The sequence below is a fragment of the Coenobita brevimanus genome, chromosome 96, assembly GCF_032717465.1.
Source record: "Coenobita brevimanus isolate Jiangsu-jjx chromosome 96, ASM3271746v2, whole genome shotgun sequence".
Taxonomy (NCBI): domain Eukaryota; kingdom Metazoa; phylum Arthropoda; class Malacostraca; order Decapoda; family Coenobitidae; genus Coenobita; species Coenobita brevimanus.
In genome coordinates this window covers 30,060,648-30,078,362 of record NC_137049.1, presented here as the reverse complement: position 1 = coordinate 30,078,362, position 17,715 = coordinate 30,060,648, and positions in this window count along the sequence as shown.

The following is a 17,715-nucleotide window of genomic DNA, read 5'->3' as shown; positions in this document are numbered from 1 at the left end:
GTGTTTCCTCAGCCGCATCACCAGAGATAATAGGAATTGATGAGACAAGCGAGAGAGGCAGTGATGGAAGAACGAAAAATGGGTAGGATGGTGAGATTTAAGAACAATTAAAAACCATCAACCGAAGATAACTAGAACGAAAAACAACAAAAAATCGATAAAAAAGGAAGAGAAATATTAAATAGAAATTAAAAGCAAAAGAAATCGGCGTATAAAAGTGGTAGAAAGAGAGAAACCAAGAGAGACTGAAAACAAAAGCAAGGAACGCGAGAAAACTGTAGAGAGAAAAACCGACCCACCACCACCACAACACAGCGGCAAGAAAACAACAACAACAAAGCAACAACAAAAACAATTCGACCCACATCCAGAAAAAATGGAAAAATAACAACAGAAAAAAGAAATGTACTCTCTCTCTCTCTCTCTCTCTCTCCACCTTCCCCTCGCTTTCTTCCTCAATATCCCTATTCCATTTTCACTTCAACTTTCCCTCTCTTCTCTTTCTTTATCAGTGTCATTTCCGTCCCATCTCATTCGAGGAGGAGGAGGAGGAGGAGGAGGAGGTACTGGATGGGCAAAAAAAAGTCCTACCTTTCTTCATTTTCTCATCCTAAGTGTGAAAGGGGAAGGGGGAGTAGGAGGAGGAGGAGAGGGAAGGTGAAGAGGAGGGAGAGGGAGGGAAGACAGGAGAAGGGGGAGATGGTAGAGGCAGGAGTCAATGAAAAGGGGAGTAATCACGGGAATGGAAGAGAGAGAGAGAGAGAGAGAGAGAGAGAGAGAGAGAGAGAGAGAGTTACACAGACAAAACAGAGCTTAAGGTCCCAATGGATGTTCCTCTCTTAGTACGATATTTTTGCTTTATTCACACTAGTACAGGAAAAGGTAAGAGCACCAAAAAAGCCCTCTTCCAACTTCCAAATCCTCTGGACGTAAGTCGTACTGGAAAATGTATAGAAACAATAGCTTGCCGGGTGAAAATATCTGAAGGAAATTTTATAGGAAGAACAGAAATAAGCATGAGATATACGACGATGCCATTAATATTAGTGCAATATTCTAAAGAACATGAGTTACTAGTTATTGCTTAATGGATTTTTGGCTACTTTCTTTCATTATTAATTGGCTTGTTTCTTATCCCTTCCATGTCTTCCCTCCCTTACGACTGTCATCTTTTCTTTCTCCCTTTTCCAGTCTCCTTTTTCTTGCAAAAAATCTCTTCCACTCCTTTCTTCCTTTACATCATAAGCCTTCTTCTATCTCACTCTTCCTTGCAATTATCATCTCTCGCATTTATTCTTTTCCTTTCGAATATTAGCGTTTCCTCTCATTATGTCCCATTCCATTCTTTTTCGTTCATTTCATTGCTTACAGTACTTTTCAGGTAGTGAAGGAGTGAAAAATAAAAACGGCAGAATGCTAATGTAAAGTAACTAGATTCAGAGAGTATCATACTGAGTTGCTGAATGCAGAGAACGAAAGTGGTGCCGATATATGTGGACGGAGAATGGCTTGAGTGGGGCAAGAAGTAAAGAATGGATCCGTATTCCGTACGCTGTGAAGAAAGTCAAAACAGTGAAAACACCAGGCACTGGCGTGTGTGTGTGAAGAAATAAGGCAGAAATGTGGAAGTGAGATAATGGCTGAACTGATCTTAAACACGCACAAATTGGCCTTGGAGAATGGTAATGCGCCAAACAACCAGAAGTCTGATGTAATACTTCCTTTAAAAAAAAAAGAAGAGAAGTATAGTAATTATTGGGGTCTTCTTTGTGTAGTGGGAATAATATATTGAAGGACAGTTATCGACTGAGTAAAGGAAACAACCCAGGGAATACTAGTCTAGGAGAGGAAAAGAGAGGATTTATGAAAGGTAGAGGCTATGTAGACCGGATCATCTCTCCGAGATGTACAGTTGAGAAGTACAGTATTTAAAGAAAAATTTTGCATTCTGCCTTCATGGACATGAAGAAACTATATGAATGGGGATACGGACAAGGTATGAGTGCTACGAGTGTATGGAGGTGATGGGAAATTGCTGAATGCTGTTAAGAATGCTTATGAGGGTGTTAGGGCAGCAGTGTATGTGTGTATGGAAGATGAATTGAGCAAGTTCTTCTATTTGAATGTGGGAATGAAAGTGTCTCCGTGGTTGTTCAGTAAATTTGTGGATGGTGTTATACAGAAATGCAAAGTAGGGCAATGGATGCTGGAGAGTCCCAGTGGTGTGAAAATTGCCTGTGATGTTGCTTGCTGCTGAAACTGCTGTGTTAGCTGAAGACAAGTGGGAGTAGCAAGGGTTAGTGAATGAGTTAAGGAGTGTGTTAAGAAATGAAATTGAGGCACATCAATGAGTAAAGTTACGATAATTTAAAGGAATTAAAACACCGAATGCGTAGTCAGGCTTCATGGTCAGGAAATGGAGGACGTGAGCCCCTTTAAGTACTTAGATGTTATGATCAACAAGGATGGGAGCTTAGAGGATGAAGTTCAAGAAGTGTACAGGGTAAAGGTAAGGATCTAGGTATACTGAGAACTGAGACGAAGGTAATGAATAGAGTAGTGGGCCAGGAAGTAAAGAATCTCTACATGACAGTAATATTATTCCCTCACAAACATATGGAAAAAGAAGTTTGGATTTTACTGGAAGGCCACAATTCAAGACTGAGAGGAACGGAAATGGCTATTCTGAAAGAGTGTAGAGTTATGTGGGGAGACAGAGAAATAAGAAGCTTCAGAGGAGCTGTGGTGTTGATGTGGATGTGCTTGAAAGTGTTAAGAGGGGTACCATGGGATGGTTGGCCATATGAAGCGAAAGGAGAGTGACTGAGAGATTGATTAGGAGAGTGTATGCGGGTGAAGTAGAAGTGGAGAAGGGGAAAAGGTGGTCCTGGATAAGGTTACAAGACGAGTGGAATGGCACATACGAATGAGAGTGTTATGGGATGGAGAGAGGATCGTCTGATGGCCGAAGACAGGGTGACGTGAAGACTTTGTTCGTGGCCACCCCTACCGGGATTCAGGAGTCTGGTCATAGACAGATGGATTTTTCAATAACGTTAATCCGCTAAATACGACGACGTACAAACTCTTCCATTCCTCTCTCCCCCTCAGGATATTATTTCCAATTCACTCCAACTTCAATCCTTGTCTTTCCATTCCCCCCCTCAGCTGTCCAGTCCCTTCAACTCCCCCTCACTTCTTTCCTAGCACGCTCACTGCTTCCTCTCCCCTCCCGTTGTTCCCCTCCTCTCCCCTCCCCTCCCCTCTGCTCTGCTCCCCACGAACAATGACTATTCATGAGTTTTACGCCATTTACAGCCACGACGTATTTCAATCTCTCCCCATATCTCCCCTCCGCTGATCCCTCTCCCCTCCCCGCCATCCATCCCTCGCTCTCTCTCTCTCTCTCATTTTCTTACCCATTCATCTCCTTCCTCTTACTTTTCTGCCTGTCTGTCCCTCTGTCTGTCTGTCTGTCTCATTTTCTTACCCATTCTCCACTTTCTCTCTCTCTCTCTCTCTCTCTCTCTCTCTCTCTCTCTCTCTCTCTCTCTCTCAATCCATCTATCTATCTATCTGTCTATCTATCTTTCCGAGACTCCTCCCCTCCTCACCCATACATTTTCATGACTCTTATCTTTTTGTTCTTTACTTTTCATTCTTCTCACTTTTCCGTTTGCATTTTTCTGGCTTTTTCGTTGGTCGCAATATATTTCATTTTCACACTTTCTTTTTTACCTGTCGCATTTACATGTCTGCCTGTTTTTCACTCAGTTCTCTCTCTCTCTCTCTCTCTCTTACCATCCCCTTTTCTATTACTCCTTTCTCCTTCATACCTCACCCCTCTCTCCTTCTTCCCCTCCTCCTGCCTCCTCCTCTTCTCTTTCTCCAATACTCTGTCCCTCGTCTCCCCTTCCCTCTCCAGCTATTCCCAACTTTCCCTCTCCCCCCATTCTCCCCCTTCCCACTCTTACCCCTCTCTCTTCCTCCCCCCCTCTCTCTCTCTTATCCGTCCTTCCTTTTTCCCACAACACCTCCATCCTTCTCTCTCTCTCCCTTTACCTACCTCTCGCTCCCCAATTTCCTCATCCACTTCAAATCTCCTCCTCCTCACCCTCCACCCCGTGCCCCCTTCATCCTTTGCTCCCACTCTACCTCCACTCTCTTACACCCACTCCTTCCTCCACCTTCCTCTTCCACTTCGTACGCTCCACCCCCATACTCAACTTCCACTTCGATACCCCCCCCCGCCTTCACTTCCACTCTTCTCCTCTACTCCTCCCATGCCTTACTCTTCCCAAGTCTCTCCTGTTCCTCACTCACTCCAGTCGCCATTTCTCTTCCGTCCTATTCCATTTCCACTTCCACTACCCTTCCTCTTCCCATTGTCCCTCCGACACCTCCCTACACCTCCCCTCTCCTCGCCATCGCCCACTCTCCCCCGCCGCTCCCCTTCCACTCCCCTGTCGCCCCCTTCCCCCCTCACAGATGGGAATGACTGTCGCATATTGTCCTGTGGAATCTTTTTAAACAGGGACATCTGGTATTGTTTGACACCTCTCCCTCTCACCACACACACACGCACGCACGCATGCACGCACACACACACACACACACACACACACACACACACACACACACACACACACACACACACACACACACACACACACACACACACACACTTCTCGGTTACTTGCCGATCGTTTTATTATTACTACTAACATTACTACAGCTGCTACAACTACTACAACAACAATAACAGTAACTATTACTACTACTACTATTTATACACATCCTTTTATTCTATCACCCTTTTATTTACTCTCTCCGTTCTGCCTTGCACACCATCCCCTATTCCGCCTCCTGCCGCCCACACTTTACAGACTTCCGAAGCGGGTTTACATTTTTTAATTTGCTTACTAGCATTGAAGATCAACATCTCTAAAAGTGCTTTCTTGGCTGTAATAATAATCGTATAGCGTAGGACGATGAAAATATAGAAAGACATAATAATAAACGAATTAAGAGGTTTATTTCCTACGCTACGGCAGGTTATTCCTCACCTGGTCAAAAAATATATGGCAGAAGCAAGAATGAGATAAGGAAAACACGCGTAATAGTAATGGAGTCTAAAGCATGAGTTAACAGAGCAAGAATGAGACAGAGAAAAAAATGCGGTTCGTATTGAAGAGTCTGAGTTACCTATTGCATACACCAGATTTCTGTGACCAAATGATTTAGTCTATGTTATGAAAATTTCTTTGTAAATGCTACGCCATTCATTTTGTTATATACTGAACAAACATTTTCGTCTTTGTTTTCCACGTTGCGACTTTGTAATTCTGTTTCCAATCCTGCCATGACCTCTGAACTATGGAGCTTAAGCCAGACCTACAAAAAGCTTAGTATGGAGTGTTCTATTATTGGAGGCATGAAAGAGTCACATATTTGGTAAAAATTTAACACACCAACAATATTTCAACTTCAGGTAAATATTCTCTCTCTCTCTCTCTCTCTCTCTCTCTCTCTCTCACACACACACACACACACACACATTTTTTCCCTTTTTCTATTCCACTCTCTCTCTCTCTCTCTCTCTCTCTCTCTCACACACACACACACACACACACATATATTTTTCCTTTTTCTATTCCACACCCACATTCTCTCTCTCTCTCTCTCTCTCTCTCTCTCTCTCTCACACACACACACACACACACACTTTTATCCTTTTTCTATTCTACTCTCTCTCTCTCTCTGCGTTGGTGTGCGGTGATGTGGCTCGATATAACGGAGTGAATGGAGAGTGAAAGACTGACTACGAGAGTGTATGGGAGTGGGATGGCTGGAAGAAGAGGCAAATCACGAACGAGAAGGACAAGTTATTCACTGTACATATGAAGAAGGATGCTGTGTCGTAAGGGAAGAGGTCGTTCATGAGTAGGGGCAAAAATCCTCTCTCTCTCTCTCTCTCTCTGTCGGGATGCGGCGTTAGGCAGTATGCAAACACGAAGGTAGATAGAATGATAGACCGACTAGGACAGCATATGACTGGGGTGTTATGAAGAAGAGGTTGCCCATGAACAAGGAAGAAGCATTACATGTGGGAAGGGGTATATACTCTCTGAATGTGAAATGCTGCTGCCGTCATGAAGTTGAAAGTAATCCATCATGGAGTAAAATATCCCCAATTAGCGTTTTCATCAACAATCGGTTACTTCAACTGATTCCAGGAAACACAAGACCGATTTACATCAACCTGTGCTTCCGTTTTACCTTCTGCATCACATTACGCTAAGGTAAGGAACTGTCGGCGATGTTGACTTAAAAGTCTTCTCAGCGTTCCCTTCCAGAGGCTGCAGATTTTGGCCAGAGGCAGCGACCACTGCCAATTCACTGCATACTGGCAGCGTCTGAATGGTGGCGCCTACGGAACAAACATCCTCAAACATTTGTCTCCCTCCCCGGTTAAATAAGATGTCTCCCGAGATGTTATGGACGTAGAGATTAACAGAACACAATTTAAATAATAAAACGATACCCATTTTCTAAGTGAATGATAAGAAAATTATGACAATATACTATACTATCGATAAAAGCATATTAGTTAAATGTCAGATATCTAACTAATTAATGTATATACTGTACATAAGAGAATGTATATACTGCACATAGGAATGATAAAATACTAATATATGTTACAGTACTGAAGAGGATAAAAGAGGCAGTGTGTTTTGAGAGAAGTGTTCATTGCTGAGTACGGACAAACACGCTAATGGGAGACTTCGTGTCGAGTTAACCTCCCTCTTCTTCGTATTCTGCCTACTTCATTCCTTCTTTCCTTCCACTTTGATTTCTTTCTTCCATATATTCTTCTTCGTCTACTTCTTTCTTTCATTATTTCTCTCGTCTCTTCGCTTCCTTTCTTTATATTCTCTGACTTCCATGATTTTATTTTTAGTTCATTTTCTTATCCTCATCCTCTTCGTTTCATATTCCTTCCCTCCAGGAATGTCCAAGATATTACCTCGCTTATTCAAATATTCCATTCTTCATTCTCTCGTCCCCATTTCTCCCCATTCGCTTCTCCCACCCCCTTTTACGCTCTCTCTTCTTTACTATTTCATATTATCCTCACTCTTCCATTCTCTCCCTTCCTCAGTCTCTGCTAAGTCCTTTCTCCATAGTTTCCTTGCCTCCTTTTATTCTTCACTTCATTTCCCCTTTCCTCATTTATTCTTTATTTTCTTCTTCACTCACTGCTAAAGCTATATCATCCATTCTTCACTTCCTCATTCTCAGCTCACCCCATTTTATTTCTCTCCTTCAGTCGTTTCCTCCTTCACTTCCTCCCTCCTTCACTTCAATTCCTCCCCCCTTCACTTCCTATTCCCTCCTTTCTTCATTTCCTCCCTCCTTCACTCTCTAAGATATTCCCTCCCTTCTTCATATTCTCTCTCTCTCCGTCTCCTCCCTCCAATATCCCCTGCTCTCCTCTCACCATAACTCCTTTGCGACGACTGGCTCTCTCTCTCTCCTATTCCTTCCTGAACTCTCTCTCTCACTCTCTCTCTCTCTTTCTCTCTCTCTCCCTTGTACTCAGTAACAGGAGAGAAACATACACAGTGCCAAAGGAAAGTCAAGAGAGTAGACGAGGAGTTGGGAAGACATATTTCTTGTCAATGGCAGTAGAGTAAGAATTTGTTTGGCAAGCATGGAGAGTTAGCAGAGAGTGCAGTGGAAGAATGAAAGGAATGCGTCGACAGAAAAGGAATGAAAGGAATGCGTCGACAGAAAAGGAATGAAAGGAATGCGTAGACTGAAAAGGAACGCATGGAATTAGTCTACAGAAAGGCGTTGATTGGGTTGTGTGATATACTTGTGATATACTGTGGACAAGAATATATTAGTAGTTACTGGATGTGGTAGAAGAGTGAAACCTTGAAGTGAACAGATCGCATTGGAGAGTCTGAAAGTAATCAGCAGAGAGATGAAATTTGGAAATGAACATACTGCTGTGAAGAGTGAGAAAGTGATCAGTAGAGAGGTGAAACTTGGAAATGAACAGACTGCAGTGGCGAGTGAGAATGTAATCAGTTGAGAGGAAGTTGTGAGGCTGTGAAAAAGCTGGACAGGAAAGGCGCGAAGGCTAGATGCTGTGCGCTTGGAAATGTGGGAAGAAGGGACGTAGAAGCCTGGCCCCAAATTCCGTGTAGATTAAGATAGACTGAAGGAACAGGAAGGCGCCTAAGGACAACAAAGAAGGTGTAATAATAAACATGTGGTAAAAAAGAGGGAAGGGATCTCTGAGAGGGAATATGTGGGAGCCAAGGAGGTATCAACGTGCTGAATGTTGTAGGCAAAGTTTATGACAGAACGCTGCCTGAAAGGGTGACTAATAATACAGAACAGCAAAGTGATCCTGCTTAGAGAAGGCAGTGAGACCTATACTGCGAAGCTGAATGAACCGAAACTAAAACTAAAAGAGAGTTCAAGTAATTCAGGTAGTGTGGTGAATAAATATGACAATGATGGATGAGATGTAGAATAACGTGAAAATACAAAGAAAAGTGCAAGGCGCGTTGAGAGCAGTAACGAGACAGGAATGTACTTGTGTGAGTAGAGAAGTGGACAGATAAAGTCTCCTTGAGGGATGCTGCAGGGGAAGAAAGAGTGAGAAGTGCAAGTGAAAGGGGTCGTGAAGAAATTGGCATGAAGTGTGAGAAAAAAAAAGTGTGGGGGAGGAGGGGGGAGATATACTTTGAGATGGTTAGGTTAGATGGAGAAAACTGAGAGTGAGAGACAGACTACCCGAGTGTATGAAAATGGGGTTCTTGGAAGAGGGAGAGGCAGACTGAGAAACTGAGGGAGAGAAAAAATGACGGCGCAGTTTTTCAAGGAGGGTGGTATGTCGTGGGAGGAGGGGTTGTTACTGATTTGGGAGAGAAATGTCTAGGGAACTTTTCGTACAAATAGTATCGCAATGGAAATATATTCAGCCAAGAGACAGCTGCATTGAGATATCCCATCCTTTCCCTCCTTCAAACCTCGTTTTTCACTCTGATTTTCTCTTTCTTCATTATCCTACTTATCTCCCGGTTCTCTCTCTCTCTCTCTCTCTCTCTCTTTCTCTCTCTCTCTCTCTCTCTTTCTCTCTCCCTCTCTTTCTCTCTCTCTCTCTTTCTCTCTCTCTTAGGAGTTCCTCCTCCTCCTCCTTCCATCTCTAAATCTCCCTCCCTCCCTGGCCTCATCTCCATGACAGAAGAGAATATTACTGACGCTTCGACGGGACCACTGCCACCCCCCCCCCTCTCTCTCTCTCTCTTGACGCCGCCGTATCTCACGGTCCTTCTTTCCTTTACATTTCTCTCTCTCTCTCTCTCTCTCTCTCTCTCTCTCTCTCTCTCTCTCTCTCTCTCCTTATTTTTGCATTTTCTCGCCCTGTCACTTTTCTTCTCTCACAATCTCTCTCTATCTGTGCCTGCTATTTTCTTTGTTTCTTGGCATTTTCTTCATACCTAAACAAAACAGCAAGAAAAATGCTTACAAAATAATTATCAACGTAACAAAACAATCGCTACCACTTCCTTAAGAACAACTCACCACCATCACCAAACCAAGCTACAACAACAATAACAATAACAATAATAACATACAACAATAACAATACAATAATATACAACAATGACAACAATAATATTCAATAACAATAACAACAACAATAACAATCAAAATCACAACCAAAAAATATCATCGGTCAATAAAAATGACAAAAACAACAACAACCACATTCACTACTAACCGCACCAACACAACCACAGCAACTACTACAACAACTACCGCATCAACAATAACAACAACCACAACCACCATTATAACCAGAATCATCCCCATCACCACCAAAACAACCACAATCACCACCACCTTTGCCACAGTAGCAGCGACAACAACAAAACAAGAATATTATCATTAACACGAAACAAATACCGCAATCACTATCACTATGGTAACAGCAATGACAAAATTCTTATTACAGTCACCACCACTACGATCATCACTATAACAGGAGTAAATAGCAATAATGATTAGTCACTATCACAACTACAATCACGACCACTACCATCAACCAAACAACAATGACAACAATACCAATAACGACTACCACAATCACCTCCACCACCACCACCACCAATACCAAAATCGCCACACCACCACCATCAACCAAAGAACAAAAACAACTACCACAATCAGCATCACTACCACCACCACACCAATACCAAAACCACTTCACCATTAACATTACCACCACCAATACCAAAAATCCATCCACCCCTACTACCAACACCACCAATACCTAAACCACCACACCACCACTATCACCACCAATACCAGAACCACCTCGCCATTAATACCACAATCGCCATCTACACCACAACCCCACCACCACAAATCTCTAAATCACCACACCACCACCACCACTAACTCCATAAAAACACCACAGCACCTCTTACCACCATCACCAACATCAACACCATTACCACCACTACCAAAGCCATCGCACCATCAATACCACCATCACCATCACCATCATCATCATCACAGTTATCAACACCACATCACCACCATCACCACTATCGCTAATACCAACAACAGTAAGAAATTCTGGGGAGTTACAAAACTGGAACGAATAATATCACACACACACACACACACACACACACACACACACACACACACACACACACACACACACACACAGAAAAGCAAGTTACCAGAAGACACACCATGCAATCCGAGGAAATTAAAACAGAAATATCAAAGGGACAGAAATAAAAGGGTGACAGAAAGATCAAAAACGAACAAATATGAAGAAACTGAACGTAAAAACGGCTGTGTGTGTGTGTGTGTGTGTGTGTGTGTGTGTGTCACACACACACACACACACACACACACACACACACACATACGAGACAGTGAGGTCAAGAAGTAGAAAACTAGTGTCGAGGGCACATAAATTCGATAAGTCTTCGCTATGAGGAAGGAAATAGTCACCTTGGTTACTAGCTAAATCTATTCACCATCAAACCGAGGTGAATGAGGTTAGTGATATCTGTCAGGCTAGAGTGAATGTACGCTGGAAGACTGCAGTGAGCTGAATCATGGAAAACTTGAGTATCTGAGGAACTGACCCCTTTGATTTGAGAACGTATTTTTTCTTTTTAAATTCTTGCTACAACTAGTATGATTATATTCAGTTCAAGGGTGACTTTTCGAACTAAAAAGGTTAAATACAGCCTTCATTAACTTCTTTGCTACATACAAAATAGTTCCTTTAAAATCGTTCATAGGCAGCAAGAATGAACCCAAACAAGACTTTCTATGGTTGAAGAGGTTAAAGACAACACAACAGGATTTCTTTTGTCACAATCGTCTTCCTTTCCTCCTATAATCACTACTTTCTCCAAGCTACCTCAACCTTTATCGCTTCTACTCCTCCCACTTCTCCAGCTCTTCCTTCTTTCTCCACGCTACGTCTACCCCTTTCGCTTCTACTCTTCCCCCTTCTCTAACTCTCCCCTCTTTCCTTCCCACCTCTACCTCTCCCCCACTCCTCTGGTCCACTATCATAATCACCCCTCTTTATCTCTTTCCATCCCCTCACTTCGCTTTCTATCCTCTGCCATTATCACCACTACCCCCCCCCTCTACATTCATCTCCATCCTTTCTGAAATCAATCCTTGCCTTCCCCCCTCTCTCGACACCTTCCCGGCTCCACCGTCCTCCTCCTCTTCTCCAAGGTACCTTTTCCTCTCGCACCTTCTTTACACCTCCTTTCCAGTCCCTCCATCTCTCTCTGTCCTGCAAACATGTTCCCCCTCTCACTTCTACCCCTCCCATTCCACCGTCTCTGCCTCTCCCTTTAGCACCTACCTTGTCCGCTCCAACCCCCTCCCTTTTCCCTTCACCTCCCTCCTCTCACTATATCTCCCCCACCCGTTTCCCCTTCTCCCTCTACCCCCCCCCCTTCTCCCATCGCCTCTGCTCCACCCGTCTTCTCCCTTCCCCTCCCTTTTACAGAAAATTTTCATGATAGTAAAGGCGTCCCTTCTTCCACTCCCCACCCATTCATTACCTCTTTCCTTCCCCCCCTCCCTCCTCTTTCCCCCTTAAATATAGACACAAGTGGCCTCCTCTTCCTACAATTTCCATTTCCGTCCTTCCTATTCCTCCTCTTGTTATAATCCTTTTCTTCATCTCATACTTATTCCTGTAATGCTCTGACACTCGTACTATTTTTGCGCTTCTTATTCAGTATCTTTCTGTACCACTTCCTTCTCTTTCATCTCCTTTCTTTCAATCTGTCACTCATTCAGAAGCTTCCTCTCAACTTCTTCCTCTTCTTTGTATGTCGTCTTTTGGGCATGGGTTTCTTGTCTTCCTCTTTCTTGGTATGTTTTACATTCATTCTGGTTTTCTCTTTTGCCTTTTTTTGTCACGCGTTCCTAAGCTGATTATTCACCTCTCTCTCTCTCTCTCTCTCTCTCTCTCTCTCTCACACACACACACACACACACACACACACACACACACACACACACACACACACACTGTCGTCTTTCATTTCATCTTAAGTCGTCTCTTTCAATTGAAGAAAATCTTTTTATAATACATTCTTGCTCCTACTGACAATCTTTACTGGCTGAGCTGATCCCCTGATGCAAAAGGATTTATGAAGGTATACCTAACTCCTCTCTAAACAACAAATGCTCTTAACCTGAATAAAAGCATATGGAATTAGCAAGAATAAAACAACAAGGGCGATCTACGGCTTACGGAGTTAAAATAAAAGCTGACAGACAGGTGGACACATAAGACAAAAAATAAATAGACAGGTACAGACAGATGGCCAGATAGATAGACGAATTGATAAACACACATACACACAGAGGAGAGAGGGAGAGAGAGAGAGAGAGAGAGAGAGAGAGAGTGAAATTTTATCATCACTGCTCTTGCATCTATCTATCTCTTTCCAATCCCCCTTTTCTTCCGTCTTACTTATTCTCTATCACTTCCCTCTTACAAAGGCTATCTTCTTTTTCTTCCTCTCTCTTCTTTTCCCCCTTGACATCTCACGTGTTCCCTAGTGTTCTTTCTTTACTTTTTAACTATCTGCCTATTTCTTCTTATTTTTCGTCGTCTTTTTCCTCTTCTTCAGTCACTGGTCTACATAATTACCTCTCCATCATTTTCTGCCCTTCTTCATTTTTCATCTCATTTTTCACAAACTATTAAGCTCCCAAAGGGCACTGGAGAGATTAATGCTAAGAATACAGGATGATCCGAAAATAGCGCCCCACTACAAACGTACGTGAGAGTATATCATGTGTGTTGCGGGAACGGCTCACTCAGCTGAAATGGGCGTGGTTGTGGCAATGGGAGTAGGAAATAAATAAATGGTGCAGGGTAGATACTGATAACACTAATCCGTCCTCACAACATACGAGAAATCGCCTGGTGGAAGTGTAATGTTATAATCCACCCTGTATATCGAGGGACTGGACACGAGGACGATTTATTCATGGCCACCCCTACTGGATTGAGGCGTCTGGCTACTAGGGGATAGATGGATGGATGGATGGATGGATAGACACAGACAGACAGACAGATATGTAGACAGATACAAGATTATGAAGATAGATTATTAGATACATACATACATAAGAGTACATACATACATACATACAAACATACATTCGTACATGCACAAATGGCCGGACAGATGAAGACAGAAAGTAACAAACATACAGACAGACGGATAAAGACAGTAATCAACATACAAACAAAAGCATAGCATGGAGAAATAGACAAAAAACAATGTAAATGAAGAGGTGTTACGATCCAACTCAGCCATAGAGCTTAAGATATAGGCCAGAGAAGAGATGCAGCGATGAGACACAGAAGCCTACAGGTAAAACGTGGCAGAGATTGGGACAGTTAGGGGATTTATACAGAAACTTAAGGGAGGCTTTTGAGCAGCTTAGGCCTTTTGAATGGTTGAGAATGATTTATAAATGTTTTGATTATTACGAGTATCATTCCTCAACTTCCTCCACCTCCTCTTTCTCTTCTCCTCCTCTACCTTCTTCCAATTCTCCGCCTATTCTACCTCTCTGTCTTCCTCTTCCGCCTCCTCTTCCTCTACATTCTTCTAATCCTCCTCCTCCATCTACTCTATCCAGTTGGTGCTGTAGTTGTTTTTATTGTTCTTGCTGTTATTATTATTATTATACTGTTCTCCTCCACCTCCTCCTCCTTCTCTCCTCCCCCTCCTCCTCCTCTTCCTCTCCCTTTCCTCCTCCTCCTCTTCCTCATCATTCATAAGCCTCCTCATTCACGATCTCAGCTTTAAACGCTTGCCTTTTGATCTCTTGCCTCCTTACTTCTTTCCTTCACCACACTTTTTTTCCTTCTTTTTTTTATGCGATGCTCTTCTCGTTGCGCGTGTTCAAGATTTTTTTTTTCTCATCGTGATTCTAGAGATGTGTGTGTGTGTGTGTGTGTGTGTGTGTGTGTGTGTGTGTGTGTGTGTGTGTGTGTGTGTAATCTGGCTTCATGATTTTTGTCGAGCATGTGCTAATGGCGTTTCATATGCTTTCTGTTATTTATCACTCACTTCTTTTCTCATCTTTCTCATTTTCAATTTAATTTTCATCCCCTTCTTCCTCCTCTTCTTTTGTTCTCTCTATCCTCCTCCTCGACCTCCCCTTCCTCTTCCTCCTCCTCGACCTTTTCTTCACCCTCAATGCCAAATGCTAATATAATCCGACTTGCATTTTCTTCCTCTCGTGCATTCTTTTCTCTCCTGCAGATCACAAAAATGGAACAACAGTTGAATATAGTAATGCCCATTATCTATTTCCAGTGATCATTTTTTATTATTACTGTTATTTCTAGATGGTTTATTCAGCTTAGGAGAAACTCTGAAACTGAAAGGGTTAGAAATAGACTTTTTCTATTACAACGAGGTATTTTTTGGTATTCCTGCTATTTCTAGACGATTTTCTTTAGCTTAGGAGAGACTTTTTTTTTTAACCTATTTACTACTCTGCTTGGTAGCCAAAGTGTGAAAAAAAAATAGTAATCATAATGAAAGTGATAATGAAAGAGCATACATTATTATTATTATTATCATTATTATTACATGTGTGTGTGTGTGTGTGTGTGTGTGTGTGTGTGTGTGTGTGTGTGTGTGTGTGTGTGTGTGTGTGTGTGTGTGTGTGTGTGTGTGTGTGTGTGTGTGTGTGTGTGTGTGTGTGTGTGTGTGTGTGTGTGTGTGTGTGTGTGTGTGTGTGTGTGTGTGTGTGTGTGTGTGTGTGTGTGTGTGTGTGTGTGTGTGTGTGTGATGAGGGGACAGGGGAACTACAACTTTACAATACTCTTTTATCCCCTTCACAAAAAACGGTGACCCCTGAGCCAAATTTTATCCTCTAGGGGCAGCAAAAATAAAGTATACCATCATCGTACAGAAGGGGTGATGGAGACTGTTTTTATTCCTATTATTTCGAGAAGCACCCCCTCTTTCTCTGTCCCCTTCATTAATGTCTACTTTCTTCCCATTCTCCATTTCTGTCTCTTTCTTCATTATTCTTCTCGCTACTCAATCTCCCCCCTCACTGTTCTCTTCCTCTCATTCTTCTCTCCTTCCTATCATTTGTCTTTCCTTCTCCCTCTCCTGGTCTCTCCTTCCCTCTCATTCTTCTCTTACACTACCTTTCATTCGTTCTCTTTCCCTCACTCTCTGTCTCTCTGTTCCCCACATTCTTCTCTTCCACTCCCTCTATCTTTTCTTCTGTCCTCTCTCCTTCTTCTCCCTCATTCTCTTCTCTTTACTCTCGCTTCTTCCTTTCCTTCTTCTCTCTTACTCGACCTTCCTTTCATTCTGCTCTCCTTCCCCCAAATTCATCCCTCCTCTCCCTCATTCTTTATATCTCCCTCTTCCTCTCTTTCTTCTCTCCCATCGTCTCATTCGTCTCTCCCTCTTCACTCCCACTTCCACTCTCTCTTCTCTCCCTCAGCCTCCTCTTTCCCACTCCCCCCTCATTATTCTCTCTAACTCCTTACCCTTTTCTTACACTCCATCTCATTCTTCTCCTTATCCCATCCCTCATATTCTGTTCTCCTTCGTTCCCATTCCCTCCTAATCTTCTCTCCTCTCTCTCTCTCTCTCTCTCTCTCTCTCTCTCCAAGCACTCCCTCACCTTTAAAACTCTCTTGACACCTGTCTGACGTCACACTCATTAAGGAAAGCCAAGGTCCCTTCTAAGAACAGCAAGGTGGGAGGGGGAGGGCGAACAGTAGAGAGAGAGAGAGAGAGAGAGAGAGAGAGAGAGAGAGAGAGAGAGAGAGAGAGAGAGAGAGAGAGAGAGAGAGAGAGTGGCAAAATAGTGAAAAAGAAGGATAATAAGAAAAAAAGGAGAAAGGGGAGGGGAGGAGTCAGAGGGGAACGTGGAAGGGTGATAAAAAGGAAAAGTGAAAGGGATGAGGGAGGGGGAGGAGGGGTTGGGAGGTGAGTGAGGGCGGGGGAGGAGGGGTTGGAAGGTGAGTGAGGGCGGGGGAGGTGGGGTTGGGAGGTGAGAGAGGGAGGGTAAGTGGGGGAGCTGGGAAATGAAAGAGGCACAGGATGGGGGGGTAAGGGGCTGGGAGGTAAAGGGATGAGAAAGGAGTAGTGTGTGGGGGGGGGGATGAGATGTGAAAGAGGTGAGGGAGGGTGCAGCAGGGGGTGGTGGAGCTCGGTTGTGAAGAAGAAAAAGGGGGTAGGCAGGTATTTTTAGCTTCCACTCATCTCAAGGTCAAGGTACGCACGTGGAAGGCGTCTGGAACGTGGGTGTGGGTGGCGTCGTTTATTTACACCGTGGCGTGAAGTACGACGTCACGTGATGGCCTGCTTGTACTGTGGTTGGGTTTTTTATATATGTCATGGATTTATCTGCTCGGCCAGTCACACGAGGCGAGGATAAAATTTCATGGCTGAGTACGTGGAAATGTATAAAAAAAAAATGTTGTTCATTTGTGTATGTGTATGTACTCTATGTATACCATCATCATCGTCAGCATCATCATCATCATCATCATCCAACTACTTACTTCTTAATCATGAGTGTATTGGCCCAGGGTTATGCTACTCAGTCTGGAAATTTACGGCGAGAATGACCAGTGGCTCGTCCATGAGTGACATCATGTGACCTAAAACTCCAATAATTCCTTGGACTGAAACACTCCCGGACCACAACTGATTTCAACGCATAAACCTTGTACAGTAGATTCATTGTTGGTAGCATGGGCACCACCCAACGCAGTAAATGGTTTCTTGGGCACAGGAACTGTTTAGCTCGTAATGTAGTGCAAATCACCTGATGGTAGCGCTACACTGAGTAACTGGATTTTTTTTTTTATAAAAGAGAGAGAGAGAGAGAGAGAGAGAGAGAGAGAGAGAGAGAGAGAGAGAGAGAGAGAGAGAGAGAGAGAGAGAGAGAGAATTTTCAACCTGAAGAAAGCTGTCCCTCAGAGGGAAAAGTACGCAAAAGAAAGCCAAAATCAATATTCGCTCACGCCAAGATTCTCAGACGTATTGTGTTAAAAGTGTGGAGGTCATTAGTAGAATGGTATACACAGGACTTTTACATGCATTACTCTTTCTACAGACACCTACC